The sequence below is a fragment of the Schistocerca cancellata genome, chromosome 1 (genome assembly GCF_023864275.1).
Source record: "Schistocerca cancellata isolate TAMUIC-IGC-003103 chromosome 1, iqSchCanc2.1, whole genome shotgun sequence".
Lineage (NCBI taxonomy): Eukaryota > Metazoa > Arthropoda > Insecta > Orthoptera > Acrididae > Schistocerca > Schistocerca cancellata.
The window spans coordinates 622623260-622635394 of record NC_064626.1 but is presented as its reverse complement, the minus strand read 5'-3'; positions in this window follow the sequence as shown (position 1 = coordinate 622635394).

The following is a 12135-nucleotide window of genomic DNA, read 5'->3' as shown; positions in this document are numbered from 1 at the left end:
TCCTTCTGCCCCTTCCAGATGCCCAATCCTTACCTCTCTCCCAAACCAACCCGCTCAGACAGCTGTCCATGAATAGTCAGGGTTACCATTGTGTGTATGTGCATGTGGGTTTTGCTTTTAGCGGACTGTTTGTTTACAATCAAATATGTATATTGGAAACTAGGTGACAGACCATAAGCTTTTATAGTAATTGTAATATTATATCAGTCTTTATATCTTGTAAATTTTCACACAATCATCTGAAAAGCCTGTCAGTTGCCTCCTTCAGGCCAGAAATGAGAATAAAGTGAAGTTGGTGGAACCGTCCTCATGTGCTCTGTGGTGAGAGCACAAGAAAACTTCAGATTAATACTACAAACAATGTAGGGAAATGATAGATTGCTACTGATCATAAAGATGACATGTTAAGTAGCAGACAGGCAAAACCAAAAGGCACTTATACATTAGCTTTTGGCCACAGCCTTCATCATAAAAGGAAACAAACATTCATTCATACAAGTAAGCACACCTCATGCACACAACTACCATTTCTGGCAGATTGGACCGGAATTCTGGAATTCCAGTCCGAGCTGCCAGACATGGTGGTGATGTGTGCATAAGGTGTGCTTACTTGTGTGGATGAATGTGTTTTTCTTTTTTTGATGAAGACTGTGCCCGAAAGCTAATGTATAAGTGTCTTTTGGTTTTGCCTGTCTGCATCTTAACATATCATCTTTACAGAAAGTAGCAATCTATCTTTTCCTTACATTACTGATATTCCAACCTGGAGTTTCCACTGTTAGATTAATATCATAGTAATCCAAAACACCCTGTAAGTTACACATCAAAATTTTCTGTGGGCAAGCAAAAAAATACCATCAATGTATTTTTCTGATGAGTACTCTACATAGAATACAGTATTATGGTATATGACTTCCATCTCTGGTACAACATTTTATTTATTTTACATTGTGTTTTGGGACAATAACTTCTAAAAACTAAACAAGAACTAAAATATTTAAGATTTCATTAACAAACCACTGGTCCACTGTATCATCCAAGATGTAACATAAAATAAAAAATGGGAACTAATTAATTGTCATATTTTGTACTAAGGTTGAGACTTAAATCTAACTGATGTGACTTAGGGCTACAAAGAAGATCATGTTTTGCAATACACAAAATAATGTCCTAATTTACCTAGTTCAGAAATATCATGCTGTAAAATGGCAAGAGGGACAAAATAACTATGAACAACCAACAGAGTTCACTTTGTCATAGTTTTTCTGCTTGGAATTCAACATCAAAGAAACGACCATAAACTTTTGGAAAAAGTCTAAAAACTAAATCTGTTAGGCTATACATAAAATACTGGACTAATTATAGAAAATCTACTGGCAAAATCTTAAATGTATTCCTTTATATTCCTTATTACCTAATTACTATTCAGGGCTGGAAATTTATCATATCGCTTAACCAGATCACAAATTCACTTGATGTGAAATTCTACTTCCTGGTATTATAAACATGTCCCATTCGAGCTGACATCCTGGTTCTGGTTGGAAAACACAGGAATTTTAACGTTATCTTAAGCAGAACTTTTTTAATACTGTCCCTATTGGCCAGATTTGGGTCCAAGTGATTTCGATCTTTGCATGTACATGAAAAAGTGCATAGACTCCTAAAGCTTTGATCCAATAAATAGCTTCAAGATGTTACTGTGGATTAGCAATAAATTCAGATGGCACTAAATTTTCAGAGAAACATTGTCAACTAGTAGAGATATCATAAATGGTAAACTCTTAATTGACACTGTAGAAAAGTAATACAAAGATGATGGTTTCAGATTTTTCTAACTACATATTTATTTACAACTGCAGCATTTTATTGATAGTGTATTGAAGGTAACTTCCTGGAACTCCTCATAAGAAAACAACAAACAAATGTTAGTTGCTCTCATTGTTATTTTCTAAAGGAGAATATTTGTAAGATAGTTATCTCTTATGGACATTTCTAAGAACTGCATAACAGTGAGTTATGAAATTATAAACTAATTATTTCTAAAAGCCTACTAATGAATATAAAACTATGAAAACCATGTAGTCTTCCTCCTCCCCAACAAATAATTTTAGTTGCTTTTTAGTTCCTCAATACACTATGCCACCACAACTCATGAAATTAGTGCGTGAATGTTATGTATGAAAACTAATTACTATTTGGCAAAATACCAAAATGTGCTGTGCTGACATGACATGAAGTATTTACAAGTTCAAGAAAAATAAAAAACATGAATACTGAAAAAGTCATTACACTATTCTTGCTAGATCACTTTGATTTTTTTTTTTTCACTATACTAACAGAGGATACTGAATAAAAAAAAAACAGCATTGTGGGAATGTTCACAAAAGTAAACATTAGATGCTCCCCAGAAAAACAACACATACAAATTACCAAGTTTTGCAAATTCCATTTTATGAGGGAAATGAGAAACTTAAACTTGAGCCTGGATACATTCACTGTTTACTAAAAATACTACTGATAAAAAGTACTATCTACCAGTTGATGGAACTAAAAACACTTTATCATGGCCAACACATGCATAATTTTAAAAATTAATTCATCTAGAAAAAAAATACTGATATGAAAGAAAGAAAAGAAAGGGCACCTAACAGGTCACATTTGTCAGCCGAAATTAAAAAAAAAAAAGGGCAGAGAACACACATGTAAGAAATGAAAAATATGGACAAAAAGATGGTACAGGTGTGAGTGGAATTGATGGTGGAAGGGGAGCTAGTAGGAAAGCTATTATTGATGGCTCATTATTAGTAGTATGAATATTTGCTGATAATCTAGCACCACTGTCAAACTCTTTTCTACAACACATCTTTTACCAGAGAGCTTATGACAATTGTTACTTTGCATGAGTACCTGTAATCCTTCCTACTTTTTTTCTACTTTGGTTGAACTACAGTCATGCTTTATTTATGAAACTGCAACATTTTTCCCAGGCAAAGGAGGAGACTTAAATTCACTCACTAATTTCAGAAGTGATATACACACAGCCATTGGAGATGCACAATATAATGGTGACATGTAATACCTTGAATTAGAAAAAAAAATCACTAGCACAACATTATTTCACATGAAAATGGCAGAGGCTGATATTTCAATAGTGGGCTTGTAAATACAGTATTTGTACAGCTAAATGTGATGATCATGCCTTTTGAAAAGAAAGGATGCCATCTCTCTTCTAGACTTTTAGAACTATATTTAGTGACAGAATGTGATAATAAAAAAGAATCAAAATTTTACTAATAAACTTACATGTTGATAAGAGACAAAATAACATTGTTTCCTGGGCTGAGACTAATAGCTGCCTGTTTCAGTTTAATGGATAACTTATTACCAATCACTCTATCCAAGCACATCTGATGGGCTGACTCAAATCTCCAAACTGCCGTAGGCTTCTTCCCATTCTCTGTCATTTGCAGTTAGTACAACCCATAGTGCACTGCTTGAACAAGGCAAATATCTGATTTAGATTCAATGTGCTTCTTGAAAAAAGGAACAGCTAGGGATGGTATACCAGCTAAATTAAAGGCAGCTGACTCTCAGAACAACTGAAAAGTTACTTTATAACTATTAGATATTACAGAAATCTGGAAAATGGTGTTGTAAAGACACCTGAAGACAGAAGATGATACATGAGCAAGAGGATGGGCACATAAAGACAAAGTATCATTCTGATAAAATTTTTACATCTTCAGGGGAAGTCTGGAGGCAGCTTGTGAACATGACAGTTCTACTATGGCCATGTATTGAAAATCCAGCTTATGGAAATATAAAAACTATGTTATGGGAATGATGCTGAAAATTTCAACATTTCATTCTTTAGAGCAATACAATACACCAAGTTCTCTGCTCAATATTCCTATCAAATTCCTACACTTAATCCTATGAGAAAGTAGAACTAGCAGATGCATACCATAAAATTATTGTATATCTTCATAAATTTGTTCCTTAGGAAGATGTAACAGTGTGTTAAAAAAATTACACTGTAGTGCACAAAGGATATTTACTGATAAAACTGGCAACTGACTGGTTCCTACAGTAGATAAGAGAAACAATGAAGTTGAAGCATTTATCAAATCCACTGTATGAGGCACCAAATATGTAAGGTCTTGTTCACCATCTTAATACAAACAATGTCACAAGTGTCTGTCAGAAACAATAACCAGTCAGGACAAAAAATATAAAAGAATACTAAAGGAAATATCTGCTACACTTGACTGATAACACATAAAATACACCATTTCTTGTTATCTGAAATACACAGTCTTCAATGTAACACTGCCATTTTTAAAATCTGTCTCTTTTCAGTTGACATTATAAACCAGAAAACAATAGTTTCATCTATTAGAGAATAAACTATAGTGAATTTTGCAGATTAGAAAATGTTACTGATAACAGAAGTGCTTTTTCACTTATTTAATCTGTCAGACATTGACCATCAAAGGAAGTTGTACTCTCCAAAACCATATGTCCACAATTAAACTTCAAAATGCAATTTATCATGAGTAATATAATAAATATACTTTACTCTAAGGCAGCACATTATGGTAAACATTTTATTGGACTGTTGAGTGTTTTATGAATACTGTAGAAACCACCTGAGAAAATTCCATAAATGAATAAATCTCACACTTCTTTCTTCCTGTGGTATTGATAATAATGTACTCGCAAACAACTCTGATTTTTCATTGTTCTACCACAAATGCTACATATGAAACACCCTTGTGCACTGTGTGCATCGCGCACATGAACTTTCAGGTTGAACTTGTTTGTAAATTGTTTCTCGCACCACTGACAGCTATACTTCTGTGGCCACACTAGAAAGAAAATAAAAGAAGGAAATTAATACAATAACTAAGGGGCCAACACTAACAAATAAAAGTAATTGTATAAACAAAAACCATATTTAGACAGAGATAGAAGAGTACAGGAAAGTATGAATCTATCACAGTTCAACCATGCAGGTCCAAAACCAACATATTTTTGAATGTAAGAGATTTCAATATTTGCAGTCAAAAATGAATGGAGACAATTATTTTCTCTTGTCCAATAATTCCACTGATCTAAATGCTCAAGATTACTAATCACCCTGAACAATCCTCACATTTTGTGTTCAAAAGTTATCACTGTTTGCCATTTATCTTCCAGTGACTATCTTTCATTGCAAATCTATAAGGATGCAGAATAAGGACAAACAATGGAAATGTTCAAGGGACATTAAAGATGGACAAGAAGTCTACAAAAAAAGGTTTTATTGAAGTACTCACTGTTATACAGGAAACACAACCAGCAATAGGAGATTAATTTTAAATAACTTTTCATGTCTCAGATTATTACATACTTTTAAACTAATCTCTACAAATACACAGTATCTTTATTTCATTAAATACATGTCAAACTCATAACACTATTACAGTAAAGATGAAGAAAAATAATATTGCAATTTGTAGACATAAAATATTTAAAAGTGTGTTCTGAAGGAATGAGACACAAAATTCAAAATCACTAGAAGCAAAGCAGCTATTGATGTTCCTAATTTAAAGTGTATTTTAAACATTTGTACATGGCTGGAGTAGCAACCATAGAATGAAATCTTCTCACAGAAATAATGAACAGCCAGTCAGTTGCAAACTGGAAGGTTTATTAAAACCATTTTACCATGGTTTCAATGTTTATAAAAACACCTTCTCAGAAGGAAATATTGATATCTGTACTACATGTTGTGACAGAGGTATGTTAAAATATAGCCAAAATACATCAGTCAAATATAATATTAGAATTAAAAATATGCACTTGGTTTTTATCATTTGATATTTCCTTACCAATGTAAAGCTAGTGCTAGTGCTCTAGTCAAATAAATGACAACAGCCATGTTGTGCATGTTTTAATTTATTACAGAGGTGAAATTTCATATTCGAGTGACACCTTTCAGCTATACTTTAATGGACCTCTGCCACGTTGTGTAATCCAGTTGTTAATATGTCCTTCTGAACAAGACATTTTGTTAAATGTTGAAACCATGGAAACGGGTTTTAATAAACCTTCCAGTTTGCAACTGGCTGTCTGCTTACTATTTCTACAGAAAGATTATACAGCGTAATGTGAACAATAATCCATGCATTGAACTGGAGGGACATTTCCTTCTCATCTATAGGAGTGGATTATCTTTTTAAATACATATTTAAAAATGATCAACACCATACAAAAATTCAATCACTTTATTTAGTCTTCCATCATACTAGCAATTAAATTACATCTTCACAAAAGACATTTGGAAAAATGCGTGTTTTTTGAATTACAGAAGTCTAATGGTCTTACTCCAATACACTAGTGGTGAGAGTTTTGGAAATTACATTTGTTCATTACATATAAATAGACAGCTTTGGAAATAATCATTGTTACTGTGCTTTCCTATGTAAACTACAGCACATGATGAATCATATATATGGACATACCACAGAGAAAATGAAGGCCTAAAATTAATATTGTTCATTTTTGGTACTAAAAATGACAGAATAAAGAGTTTCTGAGATAAGCATACAATAAATAAGATCATGTTACAAATACTATTACAACATTTTAGGAAAGAGCGTATCAAAATTGAAATGCTGCACTATTGCTGTTCTTCATCATAAAAATGTATAATTCTGAGACATGAATTACATGTCAGCACAAAAAATATATTTTACATTAAAATACATACATAAAACAAACCATATTAAATCATATTATTGATTCATTAAAAATTTTTTCCAACATTAGCAGTTCTGCTTGCAAAGCAATACTATAAAAATGGTCGTAGCTTAAAATATTTTATCAGCCACCGAACACTTACCGGTAGATGTTAATGTAGCATTATGTGAAGCAAACCTTAATTTCTTGTACAAACACAGTATCCATCCAACAAAAGCCATGTACTTATCTCATATTGACAAAGAATCAATATAAAAGAGACTACAATAGTGTTTGAAATAAATAATAATATATTACTGACAATATATTTTATTGGCATAATTATGATTGTAACTTTTTCAAGATAGCGCTCTATTGTGTACAAGTGTAATTCCAGAAGCAGAGTCATTATGCTTCTCATGAAATGCTGATTCTAGACAATGTATTACGTTTTTTTTTTTTTACTTTTTGATTCATGATAATCTTAGAGTAACTATTTATAAGAGTAACCATTATCCCTGAGAAAATACTTATTATAAAAGGATAAAAATGAGAATGATGTGGCAACTAGTCACAACTGTGTTGAATGGATAGCTTATTTTCCTGTTATTTATCTGCTGGACAGCAAAAATTATTAATGTGTTGGAGGTGTGACTGGGTGTCGTCGTTGTATTTTCATATCGTAATGGTGTCCTCAGGCCATCAAGGATAACACAAAAACTTGAGCACTCTCAGTGCTCAGCGCATGGTATTAGACCAATCATCTTTCTCTACTTTACATTAAGCACAAATTGAACTAGGCAAAAAACAATGTTTGAGGTATGTTCAAACAAGTTTTCTGTGAGAAAGTTCACAAAAATAATTTCTCTTCATACTGGATTGCTAAATACTCTTAAAATTGTTGGCAAATTATTTTTGCTGTGTACATTGTCACACTAAATGTTCATGTACAATTATTGAATGGATGAGTCCAATGTAATGGAGAACAATCAGAGCATACGTACTATGAACAAATAACAACAGAATACCACAATAAATAGGAGACATGAGAGGAGACCAATCTACAGAAACAAGTGGTAGAAAGTTGCAATGTTTCATGGTCCTAAAGCAATTGATTCCTTTCATCTAATTCTCCACTTAATATGGTGTAGTTATGAGTGTCTAGCAGGTTAAAAATACCCTTATGCTGTTTTAGCACACTAATTCCCATGTTGTTCAGCCGGCCACTATCTTAAAATAATGAGGGTGGTTTGAGAAGTTCTTGGGATCACCATGAGAGGTCAGTGCTAGCAAAATGAGTTGTTCACATGATATTCATTGGACTGCTGCCTGTAAACATTTGCCACCTCAGTGCTCTTGGAAGAGAGCTGTTGTGGTGATGTGGCTCTGTTGTTGTTCCTGTGTAGTGATTTGTGAAGATGGAAAAAATCGAAATTCGAACAGTGATTAAATACTTAATAAAGAAAGGTATGAAAGCAAAGGACATTCATGCTGATTTCCAGAATACACTGGGGGACTCTGCTCCTTCATATTCAACTGTGGCCAAGTGAACAAACGAATTTAAATTTGGTCGAGGGAGCTTAGATGATGATCCGCGCAGTGGTCAGCCAAGATGTGTCACTACTCCAGAAATCATTGCAAAAGTGCACAAAATGGTCATTGAGGATCGCTGATTGAAAGTATGTGAAATTTCTCACACTTAACACGTCATCTGAAAGGGTATATCACATTTTAACTGAAGAATTAGAAATGAAAAAAATTAACTGCAAGATGGGTGCTGCAAATCTTGATGCTGGATCAGAAATATGTGCCATCGCTATGGCAAAATTACACGAACTAAGGTATGAATTGTTGCCACACCTGCCTTATCCACCTGACATGTCTCCCTCAGATTTCCACCTTTTCCCAAAACTGAAAATGTTTCTTGGTGGATGAAGATTCACTTCAAATGAAGATATGATAGCCAGAGTTGACAGCTATTTTGCAAGCCTGGAGGAAACTCATTTTCGAGATGGGATCAAGGCACTGGAACATCATTGAACTAAGTGCATTAATCTACAAGGAGACTACATTGAAAAATAAAAAAGTTTTAGTGATGTACATTTTTTTTTTTCTGTTACACCCCGAGAACTTTTCAAACCACCCTCGTAAAATTAAACTAATACCCCACTGGAAAACAAAAACAATCCAAAATAGTTGCGCCACTTTCAGCTAAGTCTGTGTGCCTTGGTTACTTCAGTAGGAGTGCTTCTAGTTGCAGCTTCTCTTGTTTGGACTTAAGGGAATGAACTGAGAGATGAATGGTAAAAATGCAATAGAAGAAACAATTCTGTACAACCCCCTCCCGCCCTCACATTGCATTCTCCATATCCACTTATTAAATTTTCACATAGGTTTTAAACAAACTACTTAGTATACAAAAACTCAAAATTCTAAATCAGCATCAGTATCTTTGGTTTGCGGAGACAATGCACACCGACAAGATGCAAGTCATAAGACAACATTGGTGATACAATATCACAATTTCTTTTTGATGTGCAGACCTGTCTCACTTGGTTAAAGAATTGCATGAACATATTGAACTTAATACAGTATGCGCCCAATCCAAGGAAAGTAAGCTTCAAGATAGGTTTCATGGACATTCTGGAAAATTTAGCACAATTGTCCAGCAAATCAACTGAGCATTTATGAAACATGGGAGAAAGATCTGTCTGCAGCCAAGATTATCCAACAAATTTCATGGAACTTTGTGTGGGTGATGAAATAGTATGACTTAGTCTCTCTCCAGTGGTTTTCTATCACCCTGTTTTTGAGCCAATCAAAATTTTTGCAATTCACTGAGCTAAGATGGAGTTATAGGAATTATAAATGAAACTAGTAATCTACCCTCACATTTTTTATGCTTTCTGTTATTTTTGCATCTGTTGTCTCTATCTATGGCATTTTAAATGAAAATCATCATAAATATCAAAGACACTTTGGGAGTTCACAACACATGTGTGCTGACATGGACCCTATCTGCATAACAATGTGTCATTTTGATGGCAAGGTTTGGACACTTTGAAGAAGAGAATTTCAGTTCTTGACACACACACACACACACACACACACACACATTTACAAACAATATCAGAGTAATGATCTGATGGATAACTTGAAATGGTAGTCTACCATGAAAATGACAGGTAACTGAAAGAGGACATGGGCTATGGCAAGAAGCTAGTAGTTGATGAAAAAAGAAAGGGAACAATGTCTCTAGAGAGAATGATGGTGAACAGAAGATGGACAGAGTTGTAAGAAGTTAAACAAAGGGATTAGAGAAGCAAGGAATGTGATACCTCATGTAAGACAAGAACTGGGTGTTGTAAAAGTGAAATGAGAAAGGAATGGTTAAGATATTTTGGAAATTAGTATATACATGAGGGACAAAAAAAATGTTTTAGTATTATTACTCTCATTATATTTACCTTAACCATAGCTTTGATGTCATTTCTTTTTCTGTTCACTCTAACATATAAGGCAAACTTCTTCAGTCTCTTGTTGAGTTTTTACACCAGTCCCTTCACCAAAAGTGGTTCTGTACACCATCTATATCATGTCTACAGTTTCTGGTTCCATCTCTAGTTATCTGCCCACATCCTCTGTAGTATTTCGCTCTCCTGCATGCTGTCAATACCCCCTCTCCTCACCCTTTTTACCATCTACTCGCAATTCTAATTTACCAATAACATATGAGTGGAATACTTTAGATGAATTATTCAGATAAGAAAAATATATGTCTATTGGCTATAGGTGAATTCAACTTTTCCAAAATTAGAAAATCCCAACAAGTGCTTGATGCACTTTTCAGAAAATAACATACATTTTTAATTTTAACTTCTTTCAACAACCAATGAATAAGTGATTTACAATTATGTACATTTTTGTATAAGGAAGGGCAAATGAAGTTAGGATTTATTTTTACAATGACAAGATAATTAAGACAGAGCATAAGCTTATGGTAACGAGTGCATATGAAGATTGGCCATGTTCAAGTCAAAGGACAATTATCTCATTCACCAAAACTGATTTATGACAAAGCAAGATGGGGATTTGAACTCTCTTTATTATCAATGTGGATCTTGTGCCTTTTGCCACTCCTGTAGAAGTCACTCTTAAATTTATAGTTATCTTTGATGTGTTCACTGTCAAAGGGACACTAAAGCTTTCCAACTTGTACTGTGCTATTATCACTGAATGGTAAATTTAAATATATAACATGAGTCTTAACTGTCTTCATATTATATAAATAAAGGAAGAGAATATTATCTTAGAAATACTGTATCTCATATACAAGTAGATACTACTTATATAAGCATAATATGTTTTATTACAAGCAAAGATATACCTTTCAGCAGAAATAAACAGAAAAAAGATAGTGCCAGTAAGATGTCATGATCAGTAATTAAAACATAAACAAAAACTAATTAAAAATACTTCTGTTACTAATAGGAGAAATACTAGTTTCTTTTTTAAATATCAATGGCATTCCCTCCTCCTAATCCATAAAACAGAATTTTAATTCTGATTTTTTTTTGTACTGTTGTTAGTTATTCTTTAGCCAAGGATTCCCTTTGTTGTTTCTGTCAGATCTCACTCCTCATGCTAAGCATTCAATACACAACCAGCCCACCTACTGTGTGTTTCATTAGAAGCAATGTGTGCATTTGTTACACACCATATAGGGCATTTTTCTGTTGTATTTATTTTCTTCAGGTACTTTTTTTCTATGACACGAAAACAAAAAATAAATCTACAGTTGTGAACAAATATTTGATTTGCACTGAGTATTTTGAATCTAAAACTGCTCATGGAAGCTAAAGATTTAACTTCATTTTACAAAATCTATTGTCATCTATGTGACGGTTCTATTACACTATTGCTATATTATGGGAGTTCATTCTTCCCCCTATAGTCTATATTTTTTCGCTCTCTACTCTCTCCACACACACACACACACACACACACACACACACACACACACACACACACACACACACACACACACACACATTCATTTTGTTTATATATTGAACAGATACACACATATATTTAAATACAAGCATACAACTTGATTGTAGAAATATTAAACTTTTTGCCAGTCTTCATTTGTTGCCACTGCCTACAACTTTATCATATTGCAGTCTACATTGTTCTTCTGCTTGTGGCATTAGAAATCTTTTCCGGTTCACATTATCTTTGTTATGATATCGATACACATGCATCCGCAAACAGCTCTTATTTTTTACTACCCGACCACACTCTTTACATGTAAATGGCCCTTGCTGAGTATGTGCATCACGCATGTGGATTGTAAGATTCCACCTGTATGTAAATAGTCTTCCACACAAGGGGCATCTGATCTGTCTCATA